We start from the raw sequence: 13,639 nt of genomic DNA, 5'->3' as shown, positions 1-13,639 counted from the left end.
AAGGTAATAAAACACCAGTATTCCTTAAATCACTTCTATCTTGGGGTCCCTTTGTTGCAACAGCTTAGCTTTAAACTTAAATAAAACACACATCTGAAATATGTCTCATCAATACCTCATACAGAACCTCTTGTACCATCATTCTGTAAGTAACGAAAGTTATATTTCACCTCAATGACTAAGCAACTACCCTCTATATCTAATACCAAGAGTTAGACCAAGTTGGCCTAGTTGTGCCTTAAGCAGCCACCAGGGCTATGTCTTCTCTATGAGTAAAGGTGTTTGGAGCTATAGGAATAGATTGCCTAGAATACAATATATAGAAAATAGAGGGACTAAGAGTCCTGAAAAATGCCAACACTTAGAGGCTGGAAGGAAGAGAACCTGATGAAAGAGATTAGGAGTTGCAGCTAGAAGCAAGAGGAAATTTAGGAGTGTGGTGTTCTGGAAGACAAGACAGGGAAGTATTTTATAGAGGGAGTAGTCAACTGCTTCAAATGCTGATGAAAGATCAAGTAGCATAAGAATGTGGCAATGCTAGATCACCAATGACCTTGATAAAAGCAGTTTCTGCGTAGTATTTGGGAGATAAGAAAGTGCAGAGAGAAGTACATACCTTTCAATACATATGACTATAAGGAAACAGATAAATAGGATGGTAATAAGAGGGACTATAACCTCAAGAGAGGTCATTTTTTTCTTTCTTTCTTTCAAGATTTTATTTATTTATTTGACAGAGAGAGAGCACAAGTGGGCAGAGCAGCAGGCAAGGGAGAGGGAGAAGCAGGCTCTCCGCTGAGCAGGGAGCCCGACGTGGGGCTCGATCCCAGGACCCTGGGATCATGACCTGAGCCAAAGGTAGCCACTTAACCGACTGAGCCACCCAGGTGCCCTTCTTTCTTTCTTTCTTTTTTTTTTTTTTTTAAAGAGAAGATATACTAGTCCATGCCTGTATGATGAAGAGAATGAAGAGTTGGAATTAATCCAGAGGGAAATGGGGGAACTTACTGTAAGATATTAAGCAAGGGGATGACATTAGATTTGTGCTTTGGAATTATCATTCTGATGGTAATATGGAGAATGCACAAGAAAGGGAACAGAACCAGAAATGGTTAATAAGATGAAAAATGATGGTAGTGTAAACTAAGGCAGAGAAATAGAAAGCTAAGAGATTTTTAAGGGGTGCCTGGCTGGCTCAGTTTGTACAGCATGTGACTCTTGGTCTTCGGGTCCTGAGTTCAAGCCGCACACTGGGCGTAGAGCTTAAAAAAAAATGAAATCAAAGAGATTTTAAAGAAGTAGAACTGACTGAATGATTGGCGAAATGACTGGATGTCAAGGGTGAAGAAAGAGACAAGGAGCCTCTCAGATTTCTAACCTGGACAACTTGGTTGATGGAGGTATCAGTCATTCAGGAGATAGGGGACCCACTTTCTAAAGCTGGCAGCAAAAAGAAAATGATATTTCTTGGTAGACATTTCTCCATAATTGTCCCAGTGGACACCTCAAATAAAATACACCTACACTCGTTAGCTAGAAGGGGGTCAAATCTTAAGTCCCCCATAAGTCCACCTTTCCAAAACTCATACTCAACTACTTATTGTCACAATATCCTTGATCTGGGCTAAGAAACCTACTCTCTACTACCTATGTGAATGTATGTGCCTCTTCTCATGTTATTTCCTGTACTTAGAATGTCTTCTTAAACCCTGACCTTCCCAATACTTTGCCTTGTACCTTCAAGGCAAATGTCGTCTTTGTAATCTTTAGGAAGTAACCTCTTCTACCTCTACCAGTTTTATAGCACTTAACACACACCTGACCTTGAATTGTATTTCTGGAAATTTCTTACCTCTTTCATCAGCTTTGGAGGGGCAGGATTTGTCTGATATTATTTCTTTTGTTCCACAGGTACAAAGATGCTATCAAATATGCTGAATATATACACATGCATATATACTAAGTGCTACATCTTCAAAGCACTCTGTGTTAAATATAGAGTATTATGTCCAGATAGGTCATTAAAGCTCTGGCCTTAATTCCTAGGTACCACTTATTTATGTGTATGATTTAGAATAAATTAGTCAACTTTTTAAATTTCCTTATCTGTAAAACAGGTATGACAGTACCTACTTCATAGGGTTGTTGGGGGAATTAAATGAGACAGGTGTGCATGTGCTGCCCTAGAATAAAATAAATACTCAATAAACGTTATTTAACATTATAACTATAATGCATATGCCATATATAGTATTACTATAATTTATTAAGAGGCTACATGCTGTAATAAAGAATATGACTTCTAGGGGCACCTGGGTGGCTCAGTCGGTTAAGTGTCTGACTCTTGATTTCGGCTCAGGTCAAGACCTCAGGGTCATGAGATCCAGCCCAATGCTGGGCTCCATCCTGGGTGTGGAGCCTGCTTAAGATTCTCTCTCTCTCCCTCTGCACCATACCCCTCCCATCCTGGCGGCGGCTCATGGGAGCACTCTCTCTTAAAAAAAAAAAAAGAAAAAAAAGAATATGACTTATGACTTCCAGAGTCAGTCTTCACTTTGTCATTGTTTTTACCTGTGAGATCTGGGCAAGTTACTTGGTTTTTCTGAGCTTCATTTTCATTTGTGTAAAATGGGGATAATATACACTACAGTGTTGTTTTAGTAAATGAGATAATGGTACACAGTAAGAGCTAAAATTGTACACTTCCAAGAACAAGACCTATAATTAAAGATCTCAGCCAACAGCAGTATCTTTAAGGCTTGTTTTTCTGATTGAAATAATAAGCCTATATGTAGATTTGACATGTAATTTTCTCTCTAACATCAGTACTTATCGAAAGGATTTAATGAGCTGAGATTTAAAAATCTTTACTATTAGTTGGGAAATATAGGTAAAGATTTGTAGATGAATTTAGAATAAAAATGGGCCAATGATTGAATAACTAAATCAAAATGAAACAACAGTGAACAGAGAAAGTGAACATTGCTAAAAACATGGACTAATGTCTGTTTTATTTGTAAGAAACAGGAAAATGTAGTAACTTTCCAGTTCAAGCTGGAAAGAGGGGCAGGGGACACACACAGCACAGGCACTGAGTTCAACTTGGCAGTAACCCTACAATAACTACAGGCCAGAAAACAGTTGAAGAGCCAAACAAAATGAGTATAATTGAGAGAATCAGAATATTAAGAGTTAGAAGGGGCTATAGTGACTATTTAATATTAGCAAACATTAGCAGTGCAAAAGGTTCTATAAAAAAGTGGATATTAGGGAGAATAAGTCTGACAAACTTACAAAGCTCACTAAAGTATTAAAGATTCTCAGATGTACTATGGAAAAGAAACCTGTTTAATTTTTAAAAAACTGATACTTCCTTTATTTGTTTGACCACAGAATCCTTTTAAAAAATAATACCTCATAATATACTCAGGACTAGGGAATATTTCTTTTATTTTACAGATATGAAAACTCTGAGGGAGGCTACATTGTTTGCTTAATGTAGCACAGAAAGCTACAATGGGAAATGGGACTCAGATTCTTACCTCTCAGTCCTACTCTCTACTCATTCTACTGGTATAAGAAAATAAAGCAAAAGTGGGTGTTCCAACATTCAAAGCAATTCTGGGTTAAACTAGGCCTGTGAAAGGAATTATTGAGGACTGATTTTTTTCCTCCTTCAATAAACAAATTAAGTCCTTAAACATTGTTCTATTTATTATCACTTTTTTATTATTAATGTTTCTGCTCGTCTATTTTCATGGTAGTGAATACCCATTCTTAGAGTCTACTACTTTCTCTTTAGTAAGAATGGACTCCCGCCCACCCACTTTTTGTCCATTAGGTCCACAAAATTAACCACATGCTTGATTTATGCTCTCGTTCCAACCAGTGCTCCTGTAGCGATGGGATAGGACCCCACTCTTAAAATAGACTATGCACATTCATCTGGGAGATGTGGCACAGTGCCAAGGATACTTAAAGTCACAGGACAATCCTAGTACATCCTCTTTAACCACTGGTTTACTAAAAGATTTAGTGGGGGCAGGGTGGGGAAGAATTTCTACATGAACATAAACAAATACATTAAAACTCACAGTACAAAAAGTCACATGAATTTTTAAGATTAAAAAATAAGACATGAAAGGAATATTGTAGCTAACGCAGGATCCATTGGATGACACCTCCCTGGCCTCTCAAGGTTGTGCCTACTGTCTCCTCTGATGGATGTCACTGGATATATATTCCACAGGGATCTAATTTTAGTTCGTAACTGGAGTTGAAGGTCAGCCACCTAAATCTGATAGTTCTAAACTTTTGCCCTCTGTGTACAGCACACGTGAGTGTGTGAGTGTATGTGTGTGCACACAAGACAGAAAAAGAGAGAGAGAGGTATTAAATTCTAAAATAAGCTTACTATAATTAACAGTTGGAACAGTGTTGTCAGTTCTACAAGACAGACCTATTAAAAATTTGTATTTTATAAAAATATTAAACAATCACTGACTCACCGCCAGAATTCTAAACTGTGCTCTTAATAAAAGTTGGAGAAAGGATTCTGAAGGTCAAATTCGGAATTTCTTTATAAAAAGCTAAAGATGAAATTTTCTAAATGAATACTCACACAGCTGGGTCCATTTGATAGTTAGCTTAATATTTTATCTGTGCACTCTTGTATGCTTCTTTTCCTGCTTGTAGTATGGGAGGTGATGGTAATTCTCACTTTTTATGTAATGGATACTGTCCTTGTGAGTAAGGTTTTATCTCACTTCCTAAATTTCACCTCTAGTTCCCTTACTGCACATGTACACTTTTCAGTAAGACAATGCTTCTGGCTATGTTCTATACCATGTTAATCCTGCCAAAAAGACTGAAAAGAGCGCAGAGGAACAACAATTACATAAGTTTGGCTCAAGTTTTTTTTGCTAATTAGCAATCCTGAGAAAGACATGTTGCATCATCAAGAGTTCATTAAGGGATAGGAAAGACCACTTAGGTGTAAATGGAAACACAAAATCAATCAGCTGCCCATCCTTTCTTGACTGAGGGCAGAAATGGGCATGTCAAACTTTTTATTTCTCTTCAAATACAGTACCAGCCAACTCTGCTTCTCTTACTACTTAAGAGTCTTTTTATTTTTCAGAAAGCCCTTTTCTTCACTACCTATGTAAAACATATTTTAGTATTTTAATATACTGGCACATACAAAAGTATCATCATTTGTTGCTTATTATAATTTACCAAATAAGGGTCGTTATCTCATTTAATCTTCGGCAAATTCCTAGCACAAGCTGTAGTCTGATTATGCAGTGTACTAACAGGGCTGGAAGATGGACACTGTCACAACATATATCTCATAGCTTAGTGGCTAATAGACATCATGGTCCCATGGATCTCTACAGCTCCTTTGCCTTTTTCAGTTTATCAAAGTCTTTTCCTATATAGTCTCTTCAGGATTTCTTTGCTTTGTGTCCAATGCCATCTACCCCACAACACTGAACTATTCACTCCGTACTAATTACTCTATCTCTGAATCCCTGGTTCTCAGCTGTAATGGCCCAGGTATGTACAGAAGATGGTCAGGGGGCACTCTGGTGGTAAGCTGATGTTACGGACTGAATGTTTGTGTCCCCATTAAATTCTATGTTGAAGCCCTAACCCCCAATATGTTGGTATTGAGAGATGGGGCTTTGGGGAGCTAATTAGGGTGAGGTGAGGTCATTAGGGAGGGGCCCTGGTCCAATGGAATTAGTGTCTTTATAAGAAGAAACACTAGAGAGCTAGCTCACTCACAGTCTCCCCCCACCCCTCTCTGCACAAAGAGGTCACGTGAGCACACAGTGTGATGGCAGCCACCTACAAGGGAAGAGAAAAGGCCTCAGGGTGAAACCTATTGCTGGCACCCTGATCGTGGACTTCCCATAGCTTCCAAAACTGTGAGAAATAAATCTGTTGTTTAAGCAAGCCATCCAGTCTATGGCATTGTGTTAATGGTAGCCAGAGCAGACTAAGATAGCTGAGAAGAGGGACAAGAGGGAAGTTAAGGTGTCCCAATGAGACAGTTGTGAGATTTAGAGATCCTTAGAGACACATGAAGGGATGCCTGGGTGGCTCAGTCATTAAGTGGCTGCCTTTGGCTCAGGTCATGATCCCAGGGTCCGGGGATTGAGTCCCACATCGGGCTCTCTGCTCGGTGGGGAGCCTGCTTCTCCCTCTTCCTCCCCCCCTGCCTGTATTTGCTCTCTCTGACAAATAAATAAATAAATAAATAAATAAAATCTTAAAAAAAAAAAAAACGCACACGAAGACACTAGTGATGTAGCAGAAAAAGCACAGAACAGAGTATTTACTTTCTCTCTAGTCCCTAGTACTACTATCTTCTGAACCTGGATCTGGAGCAATTTTCTTTATCTAAAGCTAAATTTCCTCATGCGTAAGAAATGTATCTGTATCACAGAGTTACGGTCATTAGTTAATATAGATAGCATCTAAGAGAACATTCTCTACGATGTTATTCACCTTATATGATTCTTCTTGGGAAACAGTACAAATGAAGTGAAGAAAGCACCTGGCTTCAAGCACTAGCTTTGCCCTTGTGGCTATGTGATCTTGAGCAAATTTCTTGAAATCACTTGTGCCTCATTTCTTCATCTCTAAAAATAGGAATAACATCTAGGGCTTACAAATATTAAATGAGGTTATATATTTAAAAATCTTCAGCTTGAGGTAGAGTAGAGGCTAATGCACCTCACATCATAAAGACGGCCAGATGGACAAACATTAACAGGCATACTCCACACAGGCACAATATGGCTAGGAAATTTTTATCTGTATTTGTCTTTTAATGGCAAAGCCACTTGAAAAAGGAAAATGCTGAGGCGCCTGGGTGGCTCAGTCGTTAAGCGTCTGCCTTCGGCTCAGGTCATGATCCCAGGGTCCTGGGATCGAGCCCCGCATCGGGCTCCCTGCTCCGCGGGAAGCCTGCTTCTCCCTCTCCCACTCCCCCTGCTTGTGTTCACTCTCTCACTGTGTCTCTCTCTGTCAAATAAATAAATAAAATCTTTAAAAAAAAAAAGAAAAAAAAAAGAAAAAGGAAAATGCTGATGTTATAAACATAACATTGCAATTATGTATTAATTTTATAGATTCTATGGTGTTCACTTGGAAGCTATAGTGTCCATTACTGAGCACTTGTGTACTCAGCCCCCATATAGGCACACAACTCAAAATGTTCCCAACTTAAAATTCAAATACATGCAAATTATTCAAGAGAAATAAATTCTAAGTGACAAGAAGTCTATTTTGGGTTGGGGAGCTAAAAAGCGCATGACTCAAGTTGTTTATATATTAGGAAGATTGAACATGTGTAAAATGAATGAATAAGGAATATAAACGTATTTCAATATATAGCAATTTAAGCTGTGTATTAAAAGACTGAAGGAATAAACTATACAGAATTCAGCCAGAGAAAGCTTCTTGATAAATATGAGTGTTAGGCAATAAGTGGGGAAAAAATGATAGAGATGCTGTGGCAGAAAGGAGCTAGGGAAACAAACCGAACAGTGGACAAAGGTAGAGGCAGAGAGGGATATGGGTAAAGTAGGGGAATCAACCAAAGCAGATTTAGAGTTCATATTAAGTAAAAGCTCTCTAACAATTAAAGCTATCTGACAGCAGAGGGGCTGCTGTGAGCTTCCTGTTACTGAAAGTATTCAGAGTGTGGTGACCCTTGGTGCAAGATACCTTAGAAGGAATCACAGTACTGGAAGATATTCTGGGTCCCTTATGACACTGTGAGTTCCCTGAGGAGGAGCACTGAAGGCAGAAAAGGAGACAGAGGACCTGGGTTGAGTCTTAGCTCTTCCATTCATTAATTGTGACCTTGGGCAAATCAACTTCTCAATTTTCCATCTATAAATGGGGAAGTTGAGAACACTGGAGATGTCTGTTCAGTCAGTAACTCTTTCAGGTCCCGAGGAATTTTTAATTAGTCAAAGATAGACATACATGTTCTCCCCTTTCCTTAGTACACAATCAAACTTTGTAAGGGAGAAAAGAGCTAACTGCTAAGAAAAAGAAACCGTACATTTTTGGCAAAAAAAAAAAAAATCTGCAGCATGCCTAATTCCTTATGATCAAGTACTGCACGGCTTAAGGGGAGAGCTGACACTACATACTATCCTATCCAGTCATGCTGCAAAGCATGATCTTCTGTTTCCTGTCAATGCTGATAATTAGCTCAGTGTCAAAGCTTTGTTTATGCTCTGCATCAAGTTTCAAATTTTAGAAGCCTAAAATCAGAAAATGAATAGAATCAATTCCTAAGCTATACAACAGGTCAATTCAATTATTAATGAGTGGCAGTATGGTGTAGCACATGGGCTGTGGAGACAGACTGCCTGGGCTAGGATCATGGCCTCGCACATCACTAGTTTAGGCAAGTAACTTCCTGTGTGCCTTAGTTTCCTCATCTGCAAAGCAAAATAACAGTACCTACTTTATAGCCTGGTTGTGAGGATTAAACATGTTAATATTCATACACTGCTTAGAATGATGATGGACAGGTAGTGTATGTTACCTACTAGTATTTAATAACAAGCTTTATCGAGATATAATTCACATATCATAAAGTTCACCCTGTTAAAAGTGTACAATTCACTGGGGCACCTGGGTGGCTCAGTTGGTTAAGCAACTGCCTTTGGCTCAGGTCATGGTCCCCGAGTCCTGGGATCGAGTCCCACATCGGGCTCCCGGCTCATCGAGGAGCCTGCTTCTGCCTCTGACCCTCTCCCCTCTCATGCTGTTTCTCTCTCAAATAAATAAATAAATAAATAAAATCTTTAAAAAAAAAAAAGTGTACAACGCACTGGTTTTCAGTATACTCATGCATGTACAACCATCATCATCACTGTCTCATTTTAGAACATTCTCCTTACCAAAAAAGAAATCCAATAGTCAGAAGTTAACTCCCCATTCCCCTCTCTCTCTAGCCCCTATGCAACAACTAATCAGCTTTGTTACTACAGATCTGTCTACAGATCTTTAGACATTTCATATAAATGGAATCATGCGTTATGTAACCTCTGTATGGCTTCTTTCACTTAGCATGTTTTCAAAGTTTATCCATGTTGTAGCACTTATCAATTACTTTATTATTATTTTTGGCTGAATAATGCTTCATTGCATGGTTAACATGTTTTGTTTATCCATTCACAAATTGATAGACATTTGGGTTGTTTCTACCTTTTGGCTATTATGAATAATGTTGCTGTAAACATTCACATACAAGTTTTTGCGTGGACATATCTCTTCGTTTCTTTTGTGTAGATACCTATGAGTAGAATTGTTGAGTTTAACCTTTTGAGAAACTGCCAGACTGTTTTCTAAAATGGCTGCACAATTTTATATTCTCACCAGTAAGGTATGAGGTTTTTTATTTCTCCACGTCCTTTACAACACTTGTTATTATCTGATTTTTTTATTCTAGCCATACCAGCGAATGTGAACTGGAATCTCACTGTGGCTTTGATTTGCATTTCCCTGGTGATTAATGACGTCAAGTTATCATTTTGATCATGTGTTTACTGGCCAATTGTATATCTTTGGGAAAATGTCTATTTGGATCCTTTGCCCATTTTCTACTTGGGTTGTCTTTTTGTTGAGTTCTTTATGTAGTCTAGATACAAGTCTCTTACCAGATATATGATTTGAAAATACTGTCTCCCATCCTGTGGGTTGTCTTTTCATTTTCCTAACAGTGTCCCTAGAGGCACAAATTAACTTTGATGAAGTCCAATTTATCTATTTTTTGCTTTTGTTGCTTGTGCTTTTGGGGTCATATCTAAGAATCCACTGCCAAATTCTGGGTCATGAAGATTTATCTCTGTTTTCTTCTAAGAGTTTTATGGTTTTAGCTCTTACATTTGGGTCTAATCCATTGAGTTAACTTTTGTAAATGGTATGAGGTAAAGGTTTAGCTTCATTCTTTAAATGGGACTATCTAGCTGTCATAGCACCATGTGTTAAATGACTGTTCTTTCCCCAATTGAATGGTCTTGCCATCCTTGTCAAAAATTAGTTGACCAGAGACACATGGGTTTATTTCTGGACTCTTGATAGTCTCTCATTGATCTATATGTATATACATATATTTATTTAATCTATCCTCATGCCAGTACCACACTCTCTTGCATACTGTTGCTTGGTAGTACATTTTGAAATCAGGAATTGTGAGCCAAGTTTGTTCAAGATTGTTCTGGCTATTCTGAAACCCTTTCAATTCCATATGACTCTTAGAACTGTCTTGTCAATTTCTACAAAGAAGCAACTTGGAATTCTAAAAGGTAATTATTTAATCTGTAGATCAATATGCGAAGTACTGCCATTTTAACAAAAGTCAGTCTTCCATGAAATGTCTTCTCATTTATTAGATTTTATTTAATTCTTTCAGCAACATTTTGTGGTTTTCCTAAAAATTGAGTTATTTCCAGAGTCTAAGTTTTCTTGGTTCTTGCTCAAGGGCTTACTTAGCATATATATCTTTTCAAAATCAGCTCCAGATTTATATTAATTCCAGTAAGATATAGAAACATTATTTCTACGTGCTATTCCCTTCCCCTCTTTTTGTGGCATTATTGTTATATATATCTATGAATGTTACAAACCCAACAATATATCATGATAACTATTACTTAATATATAAATTTTGTCTTTTAAAGACACTGAGGAGAAAGGAAAACAAGCATATACTTATACATTTTGTTATATTAGCCTTCTTATTTATCTTTTTGGATTCTCTTGATTTGTTCTTGAGGATCTGAATTACTATCTGGAGTCACTTCCTTAGTCTAATACAGCTTTGCTCTTATCTACCTTTGTGCTATTTGGCAAATATATTACATTTCTATATGTTACTGGCTCAACAATACATTATATACATATTGTTTTATATAAATGGTTTTAAAATCAGTTAAGAAAGGAGAAATGTATGCATTTATATTGTCTTTTACAATTACATAATTACCTTTACCAGTGCTTTTTCTTTCTTCATGTAAATTCAAACTGCAGTTTGGGGTCACTTGTTTTCAGTCTAAAGAACTTTTAGTATTCTTGTAAGGTGGGTCTGGAACAAATTCTTTCAGTTTTTTATTTATCTGGAAATGTCTTTATCTTCCTTGCACTGTTAAAAGATAGCTCTGCTGGTAATAGAATTTTGGTTGAGGTTTTTTCTGAGCTAAATGAATGTTATCCCACTGCCACTGGCCTACATTTTTGAGAAGTCAGCTGTATGTTTTGTAGAGCTTCCCTTGTAAATGATGAATCATTTTTCTCTTGCTGCTTTCAAGAGTTTCTCCTTGTCTTTGGCTTTTAGCATTTTTACTAATGACGTATTTGTTTGTGGATCTCTGACTTTATCCTACTTAGAATTATTAAGCTTCCTGGATGTGTAGATGGTTTTCCAATAAATTTGGGAAATTTTTAGCCATCACTTCTTTCAATATTTTTCCTTCATTCTCTCTCTCCTCTCCTTCTGGTACTCCCATTATCTGTATCTGTTGGCATTAATGTTGTCCCATATTTCTGAGTCTTTCTTTACTTTTCTTTATTCTTTTTTCTCTGTTATTTACCTTGTATACTCTCTACTGATTTATCGTCAAGTTTGTTTATTCTTTCTTCTGCCAGTTTCAACCTAATGTTGAGCCCCTTTAGTGAATTTTTATTTCAGTTACTGTACTTTATTGTATCTTTCAACTCCAAAATTTCCATTTGGTTCTTTTTCCTTCTAACAATTTCTCTCTTTGTACTGATATTCTTCATTTGATGTGACATTGTCATCAACCCTTGCATTACTTTTTAAATCATGGCTTCCTTTAGTTCTCTGAATATAAGTATAACGGCTACCTTGAAGTCTTTGTCTGTTAAACCCAACATCTGGTCATTCTCACAGTTTCTGTCACCTGCTTTTCCCCTAGTGTATAGGCCATCTTTCTGGTTTCTTCACATGTCTCATATTTTTTTTAGAAACTGGACATTTTATATAATACATAGTAGTAACACTACATACTGCATCTACCCTCCAAGACTTGCTATTGTTATTTACTCAGTGACTGGATGAGTTATTTTAGTTAAGTATATTCTCCCTCTCCCTCTCTACAGATGTTGCTCCTCAGGGGGCTCACCCTCAGTTATGCCACAGTCATCCTAAAATGACAGTGGCTTTGGCGGGCTCCTCTTTGACCCTCTCTTTCCCTGACCACACCCAGCTGTTAAGTTCCACTAACTACCAGCTGATTGATTTATTGTCTTCAACAATGTCCTGGGCATAAATTGCTCCACAAACTGAACCAATCTATTAGGGCTCCTTTGAAGGGATAGTCCCTGAGGTCAGTATTTAGGATTTGTTCGAACCACAGGAGGGTTCCTCCCAGCTGCCTCTTTCCCCTTTTCTCTCTAGCAAACTAGCCAGTCTTCTGGTTAGCCTGCATCTCCAATGACTATCAATCTCCCTCCAGTTCCTTTCACCACAACCTGCACCCTCAGGCATGCACTTCACACTCTGTTGCAAATGATGTTGGTTCCTTCTGAGAGAGATTCAGAGATCTCTTTTATAAGGTCTGCTTATTCCTCTGGGCACAGTTTCTGAGCTCTGGTTCTGATGCTGGGGGCAAAGACAATGTCATGCTTCTCTCTGGGTGATACCTCTTGAGAGCTTGATGAGGGGACAGAGGAACAGCAGCCCCAGCTATCCTCAGCTTGCCTCTCCCAGCGTAGAATCTGCATCCCACAGGCCAGGGCAAGGGCAATTGGGGCGCCTCTATTATCCGTGGTGCCATATTCACAGTAGAGCCTCTGTCCCGTGGAGGGGGGGGGGCCTGGGTGAAAGGAGGGGGACCCCACCTCTCAACTGCACTCACCCAGAATTTAGTCTCAGCAACAGGTAGCTGGGGCAGGATGAGAAATGCTGATCTTACATCCCTACTGGGAAGATAGCCTTCCACCTGAGAACTGAGGAAAGAGAGAGCTCTATGTTCTTGAATGCATCAGTTTGGAGAACAGTTTCCATCTCACTCAGCTAATAGTGGGGAGGGAGCAGGTCTCAGTTCAAATACCATAGACTTTCACTTTTCTTACTGAGTTTTAGTAGATTTTCTTGAACAAGTATTTCTTCATTGACTATGCTCTTAGGACTATTTCCAGAGACTTTAAATGATTGTTTTTTTTAAAAATAATTTTCACCAGTTTCAGTGGGGAACAGGTCTATAGAATTCCTCATACTGTCATGACTGGAAGTGGAACTTCTTGATGAGTTGTTGTTTTGTTTTGTTTTGTATGAGAAAATGAATCTGAAACTCTAAAGTACAAATTAGAGATACTATTCTTATTATTCTGAGAAAGAAATCCTAAAAAGTAATCCAAAGACCACATCTATGGCCTGCTAAGTCAGAACAGCTGTTTTATTCTTTCTCCCTACACTTAGTCTTTCATTGCCTTTGCAAACATCCAAAATAAAAAACGGAGCCTGAAATGAAATTTAAATTATTTTGAACTACTATGAGGCATTCACCTTGGCCTATGATACAATTCAGCCCTTCTAAGTCAAGTTTTATGCCAGATCCCAACTGGACAGGAACTTTAAAAAGTA

General features: G+C 38.1%; 1 protein-coding gene across 6 annotated transcripts in view; it reads right to left on the bottom strand.

The window, feature by feature from the left end:
* Window positions 1-13,639, bottom strand: part of RIC8B (RIC8 guanine nucleotide exchange factor B) — a 98,364-nt gene that overhangs the window by 69,854 nt on the left and 14,871 nt on the right. Inside the window, exon 1 of one of the 6 annotated variants that reach the window (XM_036083150.2) lies at window positions 6,517-6,696. The exons of the other annotated variants lie outside the window; for them this stretch is intronic. The gene's annotated coding sequence lies outside the window, so the exon portion shown is untranslated. Of the gene's footprint in view, window positions 1-6,516; window positions 6,697-13,639 lie in introns of those variants that run through there. 6 annotated transcript variants of the gene reach the window in all.

Source organism: Halichoerus grypus, chromosome 6 (genome assembly GCF_964656455.1).
Source record: "Halichoerus grypus chromosome 6, mHalGry1.hap1.1, whole genome shotgun sequence".
Lineage (NCBI taxonomy): Eukaryota > Metazoa > Chordata > Mammalia > Carnivora > Phocidae > Halichoerus > Halichoerus grypus.
This window is presented reverse-complemented; position numbering and strand designations above follow the sequence as displayed.